General features: G+C 39.0%; 1 protein-coding gene across 1 annotated transcript in view; it reads right to left on the reverse strand.

Moving 5' to 3' along the window:
* lrfn2b (leucine rich repeat and fibronectin type III domain containing 2b) overlaps window positions 1-15,608 on the reverse strand; it is a 92,249-nt gene that overhangs the window by 65,259 nt on the left and 11,382 nt on the right. Inside the window, exon 2 of the mRNA XM_028605308.1 lies at window positions 15,271-15,364. The gene's annotated coding sequence lies outside the window, so the exon portion shown is untranslated. The remainder of the gene's footprint in view (window positions 1-15,270; window positions 15,365-15,608) is intronic.

Below are 15,608 nucleotides of genomic sequence, written 5' to 3' on the forward strand. Positions count from 1 at the left end.
AGCAGCATTCTGTACCATCTGGAGACGGGCTGGAAGACCCACTTACCCCCACATTAAGTGCATTACAGTAATACAGCCGAGTGGTAACAAAGGCGTGGATTACCGTCTCAAAGTTTTGTCTTGACAGTATTGGCTTTATTTTGGCCAGCTGCCTTAAGTGGAAAAAGCTTGATTTGACAACAGCCTTGATCTGACTGCTCAACTTAAGCTCTGAGTCCACTTTAACCCCTAGGTTTTTGATGCTAGGTTTAATAAACTGTTCCAAGGAACCCAGATCGACAGGGGGGTCCCAGTGGTGCTACCAAAAACCATCACCTCCGTCTTTTCATCATTAAAATTTAAAAAGTTCAGAGCCATCCAGGCCTTTATGTCGTCGAGACACTTAAATAGCAATCCGACAGAGTATGCATCTTTCTTTTTAAGAGGTACATAAATCTGACTGTCATCTGCATAACAATGGAATGAAATGCCGTGCTTCCTAAGTATGGAACCAAATGGGAGTAAATAGAGAGAGAAAAGGAGGGGGCCAAGAACTGAGCCCTGTGGGACCCCACACGAGAGAGGAGCAGTGGAGGATACACAGTCACCAAGGCTGACACAGAACGTTTGATCAGCTAAGTACAACCTGAACCACTCCAGTGCTATGCCGCTGATGCCCACCTACTGCTTCAAAAGGGAGATCTATATTTCATGATCTACTGTGTCAAATGCAGCAGTTAAATCTAAAAGCACAAGGATAACACAGTCACCAGAGTCAGTAGCTAAAAATATATCATTAAAAACTCTCAAGTGCTGATTCTGTGCGGTGCAGGGTTTTAAAACCGGATTGGAAAACCTCTAGAATATTAAGTTCTTCCAGAAAGGCCATTAATTGACTGTACACAATCTTCTCCAGGATTTTTGAAAGGAAAGGCAATTTGGAAATAGGCCTGAAATTTGCAAGGACTGCAGGATCTAGAGCAGGTTTTTTAATCAGAGGTTGTACTACTGCATGTTTAAAATTTTCAGGGACCACACCTGAGGACAAAATGCTATTAATGACTGTAATTAATAGCCCCCCTTAACATTTGAAAGGACACCTGCAATTTGTCCTTCTTCCACTTACGCTCAGCTCTACGGCACTCACGTCTGACAGCATGAGTCGTGTCATTTAGCCAGGGCTCAGATTTAGTTTTAGGCTGCCTGGATTTTAATGGAGCCACAGTGTCTTAAACAGTTTGGCAAGTGGAGTGAAACCATGAGCTAAGCTCCTCAGTATTGCGCACATTGTCATGGGGCTTGGGTTCGTTGGGGAAACAAAGTGATGCCAGACCAGTAAGTGAAAGCGCTATCAGTGTATTGTTGGTGTTTGCGTGCACAATGTATGGATTAACAGAATGGAATGGGTTATGGAGAAGAATCGATGGGTACCGCGTCATTCGCTATGTGGTTTGCAGATGTTTGGTGAGTAACTCAAAGTTGTGTGAATAACGATCGCGCAGGAATGAATCACGTTGCCGGCACCGCATGGAATTACAAACACTAGAAGCTAACAGTGTGTGTGCGTGTAAGCGTGTTTGTGCGTGTAGGATAAGGTAGTCAGTTTTAATGTCTCAGGGAATGTCAGGCGAGTTGGGGAAATGGAGGGGCTACCTTTTCACAGTCAATTATAGCTATTGTTAATTCAGCACATTCACAAACATATTTAAATTGTTTCCAAATCTCAAACTTAGATCTTACTAGTCAAAACTCAATTGTGAATATTTTAAAAAGATTTAGATATTCTTAAATGGACATCTACAATGACAGCATCAGTCGTTTCAACAAGTGCTCCCAAACTACATATGTTTCTTTGTTTAAGTGATAACTCCTCTACCAGCTCCCAACAGGAGCAAAAGTGGAAGTCAGGTGACATTATTATAGAGTCACAAAATCTGCATGGGGTGGAAGTCGGGGTGGATGAATGGGTCAACAAAATGCCAGAGACATCCATTTTGTTTCGTCTTTCTGTTAGCCAGTCAACGATCCTTCCATAACCTTAAAGGACCAGAGTGCAGGATTTAGGAGGATATAATGGCAGAAATGGAATATAATATTCATAATTATGTTTCATTAGTGTATTAACCTGAAATGAAGAATTGGGTTTTTGTTAGCTTAGAATGAGCCCTTCATTTCTACATAGGCAGCGGGTCCTCTTCCACGGGTTCTGCCATGTTGCAGCACCATATGTAAAACAGTACCCAGAACAGACAAACCAAACACTGGCTCAAGAGAGGGCCTTGTGCATTTTAATGTTACTTGAAGACCATCATAGGTTCTACTACACGCTTGGAAAGGGGGGTGTTGAGAGGAGGGGTATTCAGTTTGTTGCAATCTGCAACCTCAACGCTCGATGTCACTAAATCCTACACACTTCTCCTTTAACCAAATGGTTATTATTTTAACTATGACAACGAAGCTTCTCTAACCATAACAGAGGAGTAATTTAAACCCAAACCATGATCTTGGATGTTACAAACAATTTATTTTCTTACTTAATTTAGAGAATTTGTTGCTAAATGCCTTTGAAGATATTTTGAAGTCTACAGTAATTCTGATTAGTCAAAATTAACTTGGAAATGTGTTAATGTAATCAAAGGGAAACCCATTACATGGTTCCAACTTGGACAACACAAACACATGTGCTGCATGGTACGCAAGGGAAAAAGTGCAGTTTGTCAGAGTCACTTGATTCGAGACAGTTAGATGGCTAATTAGCTAGTACGCTGTAGCACAGTGAACAGCTTAAAAAGTTGAAAAATGTGAAACTAAATGGCATGGTCCTTATTCTTCAGCACCACTGCTAACACAACACTCTCTGTCCTTGGCTTGTAGGTTATCATTGCAAGTTGTTTACACTGTGTCTATGTGACCCTGCTGGCTCAGCTGTCAATGAAATGCATACACTGCCCACCCACTCAGAGGCTCGAAGAGTAGAGGAGCATTTCTAAATATCAATAGGACAAACCATTATCTAAATGTCCTTTTTTTCCATTCAGTAATGGAACACACGCACAAACACACATGCACACACAAACACACACACACACCCCAACAAACATACTTTGATGTCAGCAAGTAACACTCTGGTCCCACTGAATCACATGCAAATTATGAAATATAGTTCAAGGCACTCTGTAATATCCATTGTGTTTTTGTAAATGCTGTCCTAACCATGCTAAATTTTGCATCTCACCGCCTTGTTAGTCAGCAGACTGTAAAATGATCTGACTTATTTTAGCCATACCCAGACAATGCCCACATGGCCTGTGGTCCCCTAAGAGAGAGAACATATCACACTAACTCTGTGATCTGGTCCACTGGCTATTGAGCTGCTGTACACATTGCACATTATACCATATTTTCTGGTCAGGTGCTTAGCTACAGCAACAGGAAGTTGGAGCATGGTTTTTTAACAGACTATTGCAAATTGTTAAATAGTGGCTTTTAATTATCTTAGCTGCAGAGTAAACAATGACTATATTTAAAAGACGCTTATACCATGCTAAGTTACTTAAGTTAGTAATTGGTAATAGTAGCTAGCAGTTAGTTTCACTTTAATTTGTTTTCTTGCTGGTAGTGCAAACCCAACACTTACTCCAGTTTCCTACTATAATATATATATATATATATATATATATATATATATATATATATATATATATATATATATATATATATATATATTGTAGTTCATTCCAATCATTTGCAGCTGAGAACTAGAAGGAGTGGCGGCCGAAGGAGGTTTGGGTAAAGCTATTGTGACCAGTGAGCTTAGGTACAGCGGGGCTTTGCCTAGCAAGGACTTGTAAATGAGTTGGTACCAGTGAGATAAGCATTGAGTGTGTAACGAGGGCCAGCCAACGAATGCATAGAGGTTGCATTATAAGGGGTTCTGGTCACAAAACGTATGGCACTATGGTAGACAACATCTAGTTTTTTCAGGAGAGAGTTTGAGGCAGTTCTGTAAGTGACATCACTGAAATCGAGAATTGGTAAAATTGTCATTTTCACCAAAGTGAGTTTGACAGCATGAGTGAAGGAGGCCCTGTTGCGGAATAGGAAACCGATCCTAGACTTAACTTTAGATTGAAGGTGGTTTATGTGTTTGACACCTAAGTATTTGTACACTGCCACATTTTCTAATTCCGGGTTAGCGTGGTAATGCTAATCGGAAGGGCAGGGGTGGGCAGCAATCGATTGAAAAGCATGAAATTGGTTTTGCCAGAGTTTAGTAGTAATTGGAGGTTTCGGAAGGAGTGCTGAATGGCATTGAAGCTCTCCTGGAGGTTTGATAGCACAGTATCCAATGAGGGGCCAGATGTGTACAGGATGGTGTCGTCTGCATAGAGGTGGATTTGAGAGTTCCCAGCTGCAAGAGCCACATACTTTTTTTTTTAACCTTTATTTATCCAGGTAAGTCGATTGAGAACAATTTCTCATTTGCAACAACAACCAGTCACATTCACACAGTTACACATTCATACCTAGAATCTGCCCAGTACAACCACAGTCTGATCTGCGGGCCACTGAGCAGCAGGTGTTAAGGGCCTTGCTCAAGGGCACCTCAGTGGTGGTAATGAGGGAGGGACAAGTGCTGCTCTTTCCCTTTCCCACCCAGATTTTATCTTGCCGGTCTGGGGATTGAACTGGCGACCTCTCGGTGTGGACCTTATCAGAAAAATAGTTATTGAACTACTGGTTAACTTAAAAAAAAAAAATTCTGAATAATGTCATTGTCCACTACAGCCCAACTGCAAATGGATGTTGTTAAATACTGATATATCATTATTAAATACAATTAAATACTATATTATATTATTTTAAATATTTGAGAATTAAAAAAATCTGATAAAATGTTTTATTGTTGAAAAATAATAAAACCATACAACTTTTTCAATCAGGCGTCTCCTTTGTGGACAATAGGGCTGTGCTCAATTGAAGAAATTCTTAGTCAACTAACACTCATTCAATTGTATCGACTAATCGATTAGTTGATTTAATCGACAGATCTGTAAATCTGAGTTTCTCTGCAAAGAGTCATGCAAGAGCACCACTTAAATTCTTGTGTTTACCAGAGATGTGCTCGTACGTTTCTTGGAAATAAGTCATTCAGCATGAAAAAAGCATAAAACATGACTAAAGAAATCTAAGTTGACTAAGACCAAAATGACCGATTAGTCGACTAATCGACTAAGAGGGAGCAACCCTACTGGACAAAGATATTTTTGATGCTGGCACTGTGCTTACTGAGTACATAGTAAAAAAATGAAATAAGCAAAACTGTGTATATAATTGTAATTCAAAATACAATAAACATTAACATTGCTGATATTTTGCTAATGCCTATTAAATTGATCCAATCTTGGTTAATTTAAAAACATTGCACAGTGTAAAACATTGAAATGACAACAAAGCACAGATGATTTATAATCTAGTAAACGCCTGCACAGGAGGAACCCAATTTTGGGCATTTAACAGAGTCAACTTGTGTGTGCGCTGCTTTTATCCCTTTTTAGTGTCTTCTGCTGCTGGTTGGAATACACAATTGCCTCATAGCGGTTTCTGTCTTGACTGCACTCCTATCAGTGTAATACCTTCAAAATCAAAAGTCAAAATTGGTAATTACCATGTTATAATGCTGGAATTCATCGTCCCTTGTGCATATGTGTGTGCAAACATATCCGCTATACAGTATTACCTTAAAACAAAAGATAAGGGCGGATGAATATTCTTTTAGCAACATTCATTCCTTAACCATTACATGGTTGCCATGTGGAAAATAAATACTTAAAAAAGATATTGCTGGGCGCCCGGATAGCTCAGTTGGTACATATATGTAGAGGTGTACTCCTCGACGCCGAACTATGGGCAGACAAACTAGTCAGAAATGCCCACTAAATCAAGTCATGACACCCACTCTGCACTGTCCCAATGAGTGTAAATTAATATACGTATATGAGCTGGATATTATGTTCAGGTCTAACGCAAAGAAACTTTTAAAGGTTGTGTATTTCATAATGTCAATGTAAAGTCCTGAGTGGATGCGGAGTCACCCTGGGTGGTGCAAATTGAGGCAAAGATGTGATGTTAAAAGTTTGCAAAAAATAAATAGAATTTTGTCTCTGCATTTGGTATTTAAAGGTCCAATATGTAATATACTGTAATAACTCCAAAAATGACCCCAATGCGTCATCAGATATTAAGTAAACATGCTAAGTTGAAATACTGTCTTTTCTGACAACAATGCTAATAATGCCAGTATTTCCTCCTTTTGAAATTTCCATTCATCATGCATTCATTCAGCCATGAATGCAGCAAACAAACGAACAGGATCAACGGAGATAGTTTCTACCCAACCTAAAAAAAACTGCATGTTTATAACAGCTGCGTGACCATAGACGTAACAAACCCTGGGTAAATATTGGAGATGTATTTGAAAGATAGAGACAGCATAGAGCCCAAAAGGACGGCGAGTTAGCTAATTTCCTCCTGAACAGGTAAACATTAGCTTCTGAAAAAGTGTGCCTGTCAGTTGGGTACAGAGCTCCGCGTGAGCACAGGCTTTTATGACTATCAATATAGCCAGCATCTAACGTTAGCTACTCCGCTGTGCTATGAAGTAATGTCTGGCTATGTGAGACAAGCGTCTAGCAACATTGTTGTGGATGCTGCAGTCTCAGCCTGGCAACCTCCGTGAACTTCGAGTCTGGGGAGGAGGGGGCCGGGGAGACGACTCTCTCCAGTATTTTGAATTTGTGCTGCCATAACTATTTTAAACACTAGCTGTCAGTATTACATATTGCACCTTTAAGTGTGAGATGCTATTGAACTGTTTCATATTCCAATTTAAGAGAATACAAATAAGTATCCTGCATTTTGCAATGCAAAAAGAGCAGTCCACTGAAAATAGGAACTCAACAAGTGGACAAATGATGGTCTCTTTTTCCCTGTTCATTTAAGTGTTTGCAATGGATGATGAAGAAGAGAGCCATTTGTGTTTCCTCAGAAGTGGTACCAATTAACCTTGACAGAATACTTCAATCTGATGCTAACACTGATATTAATATCCTCTTCTTTTCGTCCTCAACACAGCACACTGACTAAAGGATCTTACACATATGTATTTTTTCACCTGAAATGCAGTTGAGTTTTTTTTTTAAGCATCACATGTTCCCAGATGTCTTCTGATCAGTGAAATTAAACGGTGTTGACTGTGGCTGTATACAGTTTGAAATGTTCTTTCACAGTGAGCCAAACTGTCACCAAAACGCTGAGAGCTTGCTTTACACATATCACTTTGGTGTCAAAATGCAAATAACAAATATTTGCAGCTAAGAAATAGCATGTTTGCCATCCATCATAGCAGCGCAAACTGAACTATAACTTTCATAGTTCAGGAAATTAACCTATTGTCCTTTTTACCATTCAGACAAAAGGTTTGTGTTTGTCCTGAGATCTTGGGGAAGGGTATTGCATAATTTAATTTTTTTTATTGAAAGGGGATGGTCCAATACAAACATAAAATCCCCTTTTTATATAAAGAAATCCCTTTTTTATAGAATGAAATATATGATTTAGCCCTCCTCCCGACCCCAGTAATTTTCATACTGTCCCTTAGTCGAAATATATAGTTGTTAGGTCTTGGTTATTTTAAGCACTTAGGCTATAGGGTAAGTAAGTGGATGTTAGAGAAAAAAACACATCTTTTGCATCCACAACCTGGCATTCATTAGATATCACCATATAAAGCATATGCTATTTATAAGAAGGTAAAACACGTTTCAATGCATACGTCAGCCAAATTAAAAGCAAAAAAGATAGTCGGAGTACAAGTCTAAGAAAAGATGCAACAAATGTATACTTCAGCCCCTTAAAAATACACGTAACAGAAACAAGGTAAAAGTACAGGCTTATTTTTTCTAATGAGAGCAAATTAGAGTGAGTAGAGGAGGTGGATGTAAGAGAGTACAGGAAGATTCAGTGGGGAGAGTAGCAGCCAAGGCTAAATAACAGTTTACAGTCTTATCAGAGAATGTTGTTTTTGGAGGGGAGGAAGCCCTCTTTTAGCCCATTAGAGAGACATTAAGTTCTTTGAATTTACTCATACTGTGCAATTTTGCCCAATTTATAGTTTTAACACTTAAAGCTATAGTGCATAGTTTCTGTCGCCCCCCATGAGGAAATCTAAGTAATGACAACAAAACTGTTGGTGCGTCCACATGATACAAGCCTTCTGTGAGCCCCCACCCCTCCTCCACGCAGTTGCTAGTAGCCAAGGGGGACACACAGGATTAAAAAAACATGGACACTTCAGAAAAGGTAATTATCTTCACTCACTCGAGTTTCTGTGTGCGAAAGTCGCTGGATCAATCTTCTGAACATAGCCATACTGAGAAATACAGAGAGAGTTGTGTGGAGCTGATGGTATTAATTAGCTTTGAAGCAACTCATTTGGCAATGGCTTGAATGTGACAGTTCATTAATATCAAAAAGTTATGCACTAAAGCTTTAATATCTGCTGAAAAATAGAAATACGTGTGTGGTATGAGAATATTCAGTATACAGGGGCCACTAACACAGATATTGTATTGTATTTGATTGCAGTAAAGCATTCCTGTCTGTTGAACAAATTCATTTCCAAAATAAAAGCTTAGATTTCCTTTCTGGTAACAGAAATAGTCTTCACACCCCTTTCCTTTGTATTATCCAGTAGACAGTAGAATGTAGCAAAAACAAAACATGTTATTGTATTGTTTGATTGCAGTATGGCACTTTAATTAATCAAATTAATGTATTAATTGAAACATTAATTTTCTTATCTGGTAACAGAGATAGTCTTTACATGCCTTCGCTGACTCACCTGTAGTTTACAGGGGGTGGACAAATTAAGAGTAACATCTGACAGCAAAACATTGTATTGTATTTGTTTGCAGTAAAGCATTTGCGTTAGGTATTTTCATCTTTTAATCAAATTTATGCATTCATTAAAACATTCAAATTTTTCATCTGGTTAAAGGGAAAGTTCTCACTAGGTCTGCTGATTGGGCAATTGAACAGAACTGAATGGAACAAAAGTTAAATTGAATTCATTTATACTTTTTATTGATCCCCAGTGGGGAAATTACTTCACTCTGTTGTTAGAACACACACACACTGAAATACACAGCCACACTCAGGTCCTATACATGCAGAAAATGGAGAGATTTCAGAGTGAGGGGGCTGGACAGGCACCCTGAGCAGTTTGGGGGGGTTTGGTGCCTTGCTCAAGAGCACCTTGGCAGTGCCCAGGACGTGAACTGGCACCTCTCCAGCTACCAGTCCACACTCTGTACTTTGGTCCGTACGGGGACTTGAACCAGCAACCCTCCAGTTCCCAACCCAAGTCCCTACGGACTGAGCTACTGCCTCACTAAATTTTTTAAAAATGAATTTAATTACACAAAGGCTTTCCCATTTCTTACCTGGTAACCGTGAAAGTCTCCATATACTGTAGCTCTGCTGTCTTCCCTGTCTCTCACTCTCTGTCCTGAGCACTACTTGAGTTGCCTGATGAGTAAGAGAACTATCTCCCTCACCTCTGACCCCTGTGCCGCCTGTGGTGATCTGCCTTTTGGGCCTGAGCGGAACCCGAGAGCGAGAGCTGAGATTGCTGCAGCCCCTCTGCAGCATGAAGGCTGACAGCCGTAATACCACCTGACAAACTAAATCAGCTTATCAGTGAACCCAGTCCTGCATCAAACTAAACAGTAGGAGTCCATGTTGCTGAGATTTGCTTGTCACTCGTCTTGCTCTTGAACAGGTTTGAAGGGTGACAAGCCAGCTTAATATAAAGCAGGTCATAGAAAGCAGCAGTTTTTGAATGCTTATAGAAAAGTCAATATTATTCTACTGAGGCTGACATGTATTCAGCATGCCCACTGAATATTTATTGACATCAGAAAAGCCTATTTGCAAAAACAACTCAGTCTAAGAAACAAGCAATTTGATATTGGTCAAAATACTTTGATTATTGTTTGATATAAAGATCTGGAACCTTTCAATTCATTAAGCAGGCACGGCTGCAGAGCTTCAATAAAAATGTCAGGAATCATTCCACAATCTAGATACACACACTTGTATTCAAACTTACATCTGTGAATGTAAAGTGTCAAATTTCCCATTTGATTGTCTCATGAGTGTAAAAGGAAACCAACATGTGAATGTGAAGAAAAACTGCAGAATATGTGACTGAGTTTTGTACACAGTGGGCAACGATTGCTGTGATTTGCAACATGGGATTATTTCCTCTTTCATTTTGAAAAATGTCATCAATCAAAACAAAAGCATACTTGAATCCCACATATGCGAATGCAAGCGCCTTGTAGGATTGCAAATGTTTCTGCAATTTGCAAGGGACAATGATTGGTGAAACATGACCACCATTTGCGATCTGCTTTGTTAAATGAAGATTTTAATTAGAAAGAATCCTTCCGTGAGAAGCTACAGTGTTTTTCAATCAGTTCAATCAGTCATATAAATGGCATTATATTCGGTAAAATTAGCCCAATAATTTGGAAAACTGAAAAAGATGGCAGCAAAATATTAACAAACGTTGAACTGTAAATGAAATGTTCTGAGTGAAAGAGTACTAAAGAAAACTCAATCCTTCATGGATTTCAGCATGTCATTTGCATCAGTCCTGAGTGAAAGATGTAAATGAACTGAAAGGTAATTTGAGACTTTTAAAGCCTCCAGCCAGTGGAGTTTATTACAGGGTGCAACTCAATACTCGGATAGTGTGCCAGAGATTGTGTACACTCAGCGCGGTGCGTTAAAATCCTCCTATTATGCGTGAAACATAATCAGAAGGATTTCAGCCTGGGAACGCTCTGAATTTCATGGGCAATTCTCAGATTGATCCACTCAGCTGCAATTGCTGCTCAGACTCTTTAGGGATAAGAGGAAAGGCAGAAAGAATGTGACTGAAGAAATGCATGAAATCCTGTCTGTAGGACATGTCATTGCCCCAAGAGAGAAAATGCACTACTCTGCCCTGAACCCTCCCCTGTGGATTTTTAAAACTTCACAGGAACAACAGTAGGGCTTTAAAAAAAAAGACCTGTATAAATAATGAGGTATACGTATTGTAAAAAAATCCCTGTGAGCTAAAACGTTCAGATTTCCAAATATTCAAAACACCCCGGTTTCAACAGTTCTTTCAACTCTCGGCTAAGTCTTACACGAGCCAGACTTCTTTGATTGGTCATCTGCTCCAAAGTAGGCAGGAATGGAGTTTTTAACCCACTGCAGTGTTAACATTGTCCCATGTAACTACATGCTAACGGCAGTAAACAATGTCATTTTGGCTGCCAGTGTCGTTAAATTCTCCCCATTACTCCTGAAACATTTACTGTTAGTAATATTTGGTTTAAAAGCCTTTATTTGCGATTTTTAACGGTAGAAAGTGCTGCTTCGTTCCACTACAATCTAATGTTAGCATACTGCTAACTATTAAGTAGCTACGTGCTATCGCAACATAGCTGTAATCTCGGCCAACGGATCAGCCCCAGTATACGTCCTGGACATGGTCAAACCCTACACCCCAACCCGCCCACTCCACTCTGCATCAGCCAACCTGCTTGCTGCCCCCTCACAGAGAGGGACAACTAATCACTCAACGAAATCCCGACTGTTTGCTGTCCTGGCTCCTAAATGGTGGAATGAGCTCCCTATTGACATCAGGATGGCCGACAGCCTATCTTCCGAGGCTAAGAACGCATCTCTTCCGACTACACCTCGGATAAACATAAAAATATATTATATATATATATATATATATATATATATATATATATATATATATATATATATATATATATATTTCTTGAAGCTGTACTTTCATATGGCTCTTTGTAGTTTTGCTTATTTAAAGCTAATGTACTTGCACATAATACTTGTTGTCTGGAGTTTGCACCTTCAGGGTTGAAAGCACTTAATTGGAAGTCGCTTTGGATAAAAGCATCACCTAAATGACATGTAATGTAATGTAATAGTTGCCCTTTAAAATGAGGCTCGTCGAGTGATCCTTGGCCCCATATATTAGTTCCTGTTTAAGTGGTTCTCCTTGAAATTACATTCAGAAAAGACAACATCCAAAACACCCAGGAAAGTTTTGAAAAAATATTTCAAAAGAATCAAGAAAGACATGATTTTTTGCTCCAAAACTAATCACATTTGAATTGCACAATAAGATATTTTCAGCAAATTGTTCAGTTATTGACACTACCGTATATCTCCACACAAAAGAACAACAGAAATCCCACACATATTCACAAATAAAGTAATTTGTGCTCTGTGATCTTTAAAAAGAAAACTCCAGTGATGTGTGGTGCATTCTGCACTCCTCTATTGGCTCTTTTTATTTGGCTGTGCTGCTCTTTCCTACCTGGTTGCTACCAAATGATTTGCTGTTTGACTGCTGGAAGGTGATGCATGACTGTCCTCTTTGGATGAAAGAGGCATTTGCTGTCAATGCCTTTAAAGTCAAGCACAAAGCTTCATTTGGACACCCTTAGCGACAATACACACATGGTGTATTTGGATGGAAATGAAAACGTATGCAAGTATAGCTCAATATCTCAGGAGAACTGCTTGATGAGATTGAGAAAGTAATCCAGCCTCTGACTGGCTTGTTGCAAACATTGATTTATAAAAAAGTAAAAAAGCTGCAGCCTGCAGTGTATTTTCATACTGCTCTGAATAAGCCTAAATTACTACTTCCCCTTTTCCTCACAGTCTTTTTACTGCAGCTTTTTGGATATGTCAATCCCAAAAAGGCTGTAGTCTGCCTCAGCAATCAGAATTAATGTATCTCTAACATCTATCCTGTGGTCAGCTGTGCCAATCAGAAGGAGTGCACCAAGGGTCAATCCCTGCTCAGCAGGCTCGGTCCAAAATGGCGTGCCATAAAAAAAGGCTGGATTATAGCTGACTGTCTGGTTCACAACCATTATATTAATAAAATCAGATCAGTCACATCACATAAATCAATCACAAAACAGATAACATTTATAAACTTCAGGCAATATCTAGCATTAGATCTGGATTAGTGTGTACTCAATAGTCCCACTACTGCAGATCTTTCCAACGTCATTCTAAAATTTGAACATATACAAAACAAATATTCCAGCATGCAGGTTACCATAATGTTTCCTGAGCACGTTCATGCTCCTCAGAGGTTAATACCTATTCTGTTTTGGGTTTTCCACGACCCTCAGAATAAACCACACATTTTAGACAGGTTAGCACTTAATTTGAAGCATACTCAGGCCCTAAGATTTAGAGCCTGGCTGACGCATTGATGATGATTTTAGATTATTACATATACTATTAGTATTAATTAAGCTATGTTATGTTTAATTTAATTCAGAAACAATGTCTCTATGACAAAGTTTTTTTCCACCAGAGAACAGTGACATGTTTTTTTCAATGTATCTATATAAAAAAATCTGGTTTATGTTCTGTGTATGTAAAGGAATGAAAACAAGCTTATATGTCAGAATATCAATAGTGTCGCATTGCCAGAGGGTGTGGGGAGTCCACACAGCATTCTGGGATGGGAGTTTAAAATGCCAACACAAGGAAAGCGTAAGGGAACGGACATCCCGCCGGAATGAAAGACATCCAGGGAAATTTCCAGCAGCACCTGAACAATGCCGGAAGTGGAACATTGTGGATATAGACTAGAATATTAACAACACTCATTGCTCTATGAAAGGGACTGTTAGTTCACACTCTACAGTATATTTGGTTTGTACAGGGACTTGAACCAGCGATTATAAAAAAAAGTTGGCTTTACTTATTCTGTGTACCCTTCGCAATAAAAGCCCAGCTTAAATTGTCTAGCCTTCACAATAAAAGCCCATCCTAAATTCACTTGCTAAGAGGGAATTCAGTAAAAAGGCTTTTTTTTTTTGCAGACACTAGATATCAAACAAAGCCAGACACTATACCTTATTAAGTTGCTGTGAGCTGTAAATTCCCCATATTTGAGCCTAACCAGGCAAAGAGAGCTCACACTCACATTGCCAGCGCCGGCTGAGTCCGTCTCTGTACTCAGTCCGGTTTATGTGAACTATTAACTAGGGCTGAAAGATTCATCTTTTTCAAATCGAAATCGAGATTTGAAAGAATGCGTTTTGCTAATTGTGAAGACCGCAATTAATCGAATGTGCAATATTTAGTTGCATGTTTGGTTTAACATTTTGTATTCCTCTTTTCATTATTATATTTTCTGTTGATCATAAGATAAATGCTGAAATAATGTTACATATCACAGATGAGCAGAAATGTCCTATGTTCAGCGGATTTTCATTTATTCTTTATTACTTTATTAAACCTGATGGTAGAAGGTGAAATGTGTAAATGCTCTATTGAACTCAGGCATATCAGAAATTTCACTTTACAAGAAAGTACCGATATTTTTTTTTGGAATTGTTTTTTATTATAACTTTAAAGAAAAACACTTATTGCTGGCCGTTAACTTACAGTAAATTCACTTCTGTTCAAGGTGGCGCTTTCAACTCTAATTTAATGCTGGATAGTTTAAAAATATATATATATATATATTTTTTTTTAGATTATTTTTTTGGGCATTTTAGGCCTTTATTTTCACAGGACAGATGAAGACATGAAAGGGGAGAGAGAGGGGGAATGACATGCAGCAAAGGGCTGCATGTCATACCAATGTGGTCACTGCGTCAAGGAGTAAACCTCTACATATATGCGCCCGCTCCACCCACTGACTTAACCTGAGTTAAATCTTATTTTAATTGTTATATTTTGTGAGTAAAATCTGAATCTGCAATGTAACCAGTAACATTTCTCTGTCAGGTACTGTAGTAGTACAATGTTTTCCTCTGAAGTAGAAGTACACAAGTGCTTTGGGGCCTTTTGTAAGTTATTTTGCAGTACAAAGTGTTAGAATAAATATTCATATTTTAAATTTTAATCATAAGAAATATATAGCTGTTTGGATCCCAATACCACAGGAAAGCAATCAACCTGTTCCGAACAGGCGTGTTTTGAACAGGTAGTGCACTAGTCAGTATCTGTGTGTTGTTTATTGTATCAACCACTCGATAGTCATGTTGGACTACGATCTGCAACAGAAGGCTCCCTCCCCAGGTCCGTCCTTATGCAGTTTGCGTTGTATTGTTGTATTACAGATTGTCTGTTTGTCTCTCTCTCTGTGTGTCTGGCAGGTCTTACCTGCACTGTGCTGTCTCTCTGCCATAGGTTCACTCACGGGCTCAGCCCGCTAATCACAGCCTCCACGCCTCTCACACCAACAGAAAAAGACGACCTGGCAAACACAAAATGACAGCAGACCTTCAGCACAGACACGCTCTGTCACACAAAAACAAAAAGTCACACAGTCAAGCATGCAGGCTATAACAAGCAAACCGCATTTAGCACCATACTGGTGTTTTCACATGGTTTCACTACTTCTGACTCCAGCTCTGTACATAACACACAGATATAAGATTGATATAAGTCTTCTCATCTCTCTCTCTCATAAAGAAAGCAGATTATTATAATACACATTT

The sequence above is a fragment of the Perca flavescens genome, chromosome 18 (genome assembly GCF_004354835.1).
Source record: "Perca flavescens isolate YP-PL-M2 chromosome 18, PFLA_1.0, whole genome shotgun sequence".
Classification (NCBI taxonomy): Eukaryota; Metazoa; Chordata; class Actinopteri; order Perciformes; family Percidae; genus Perca; species Perca flavescens.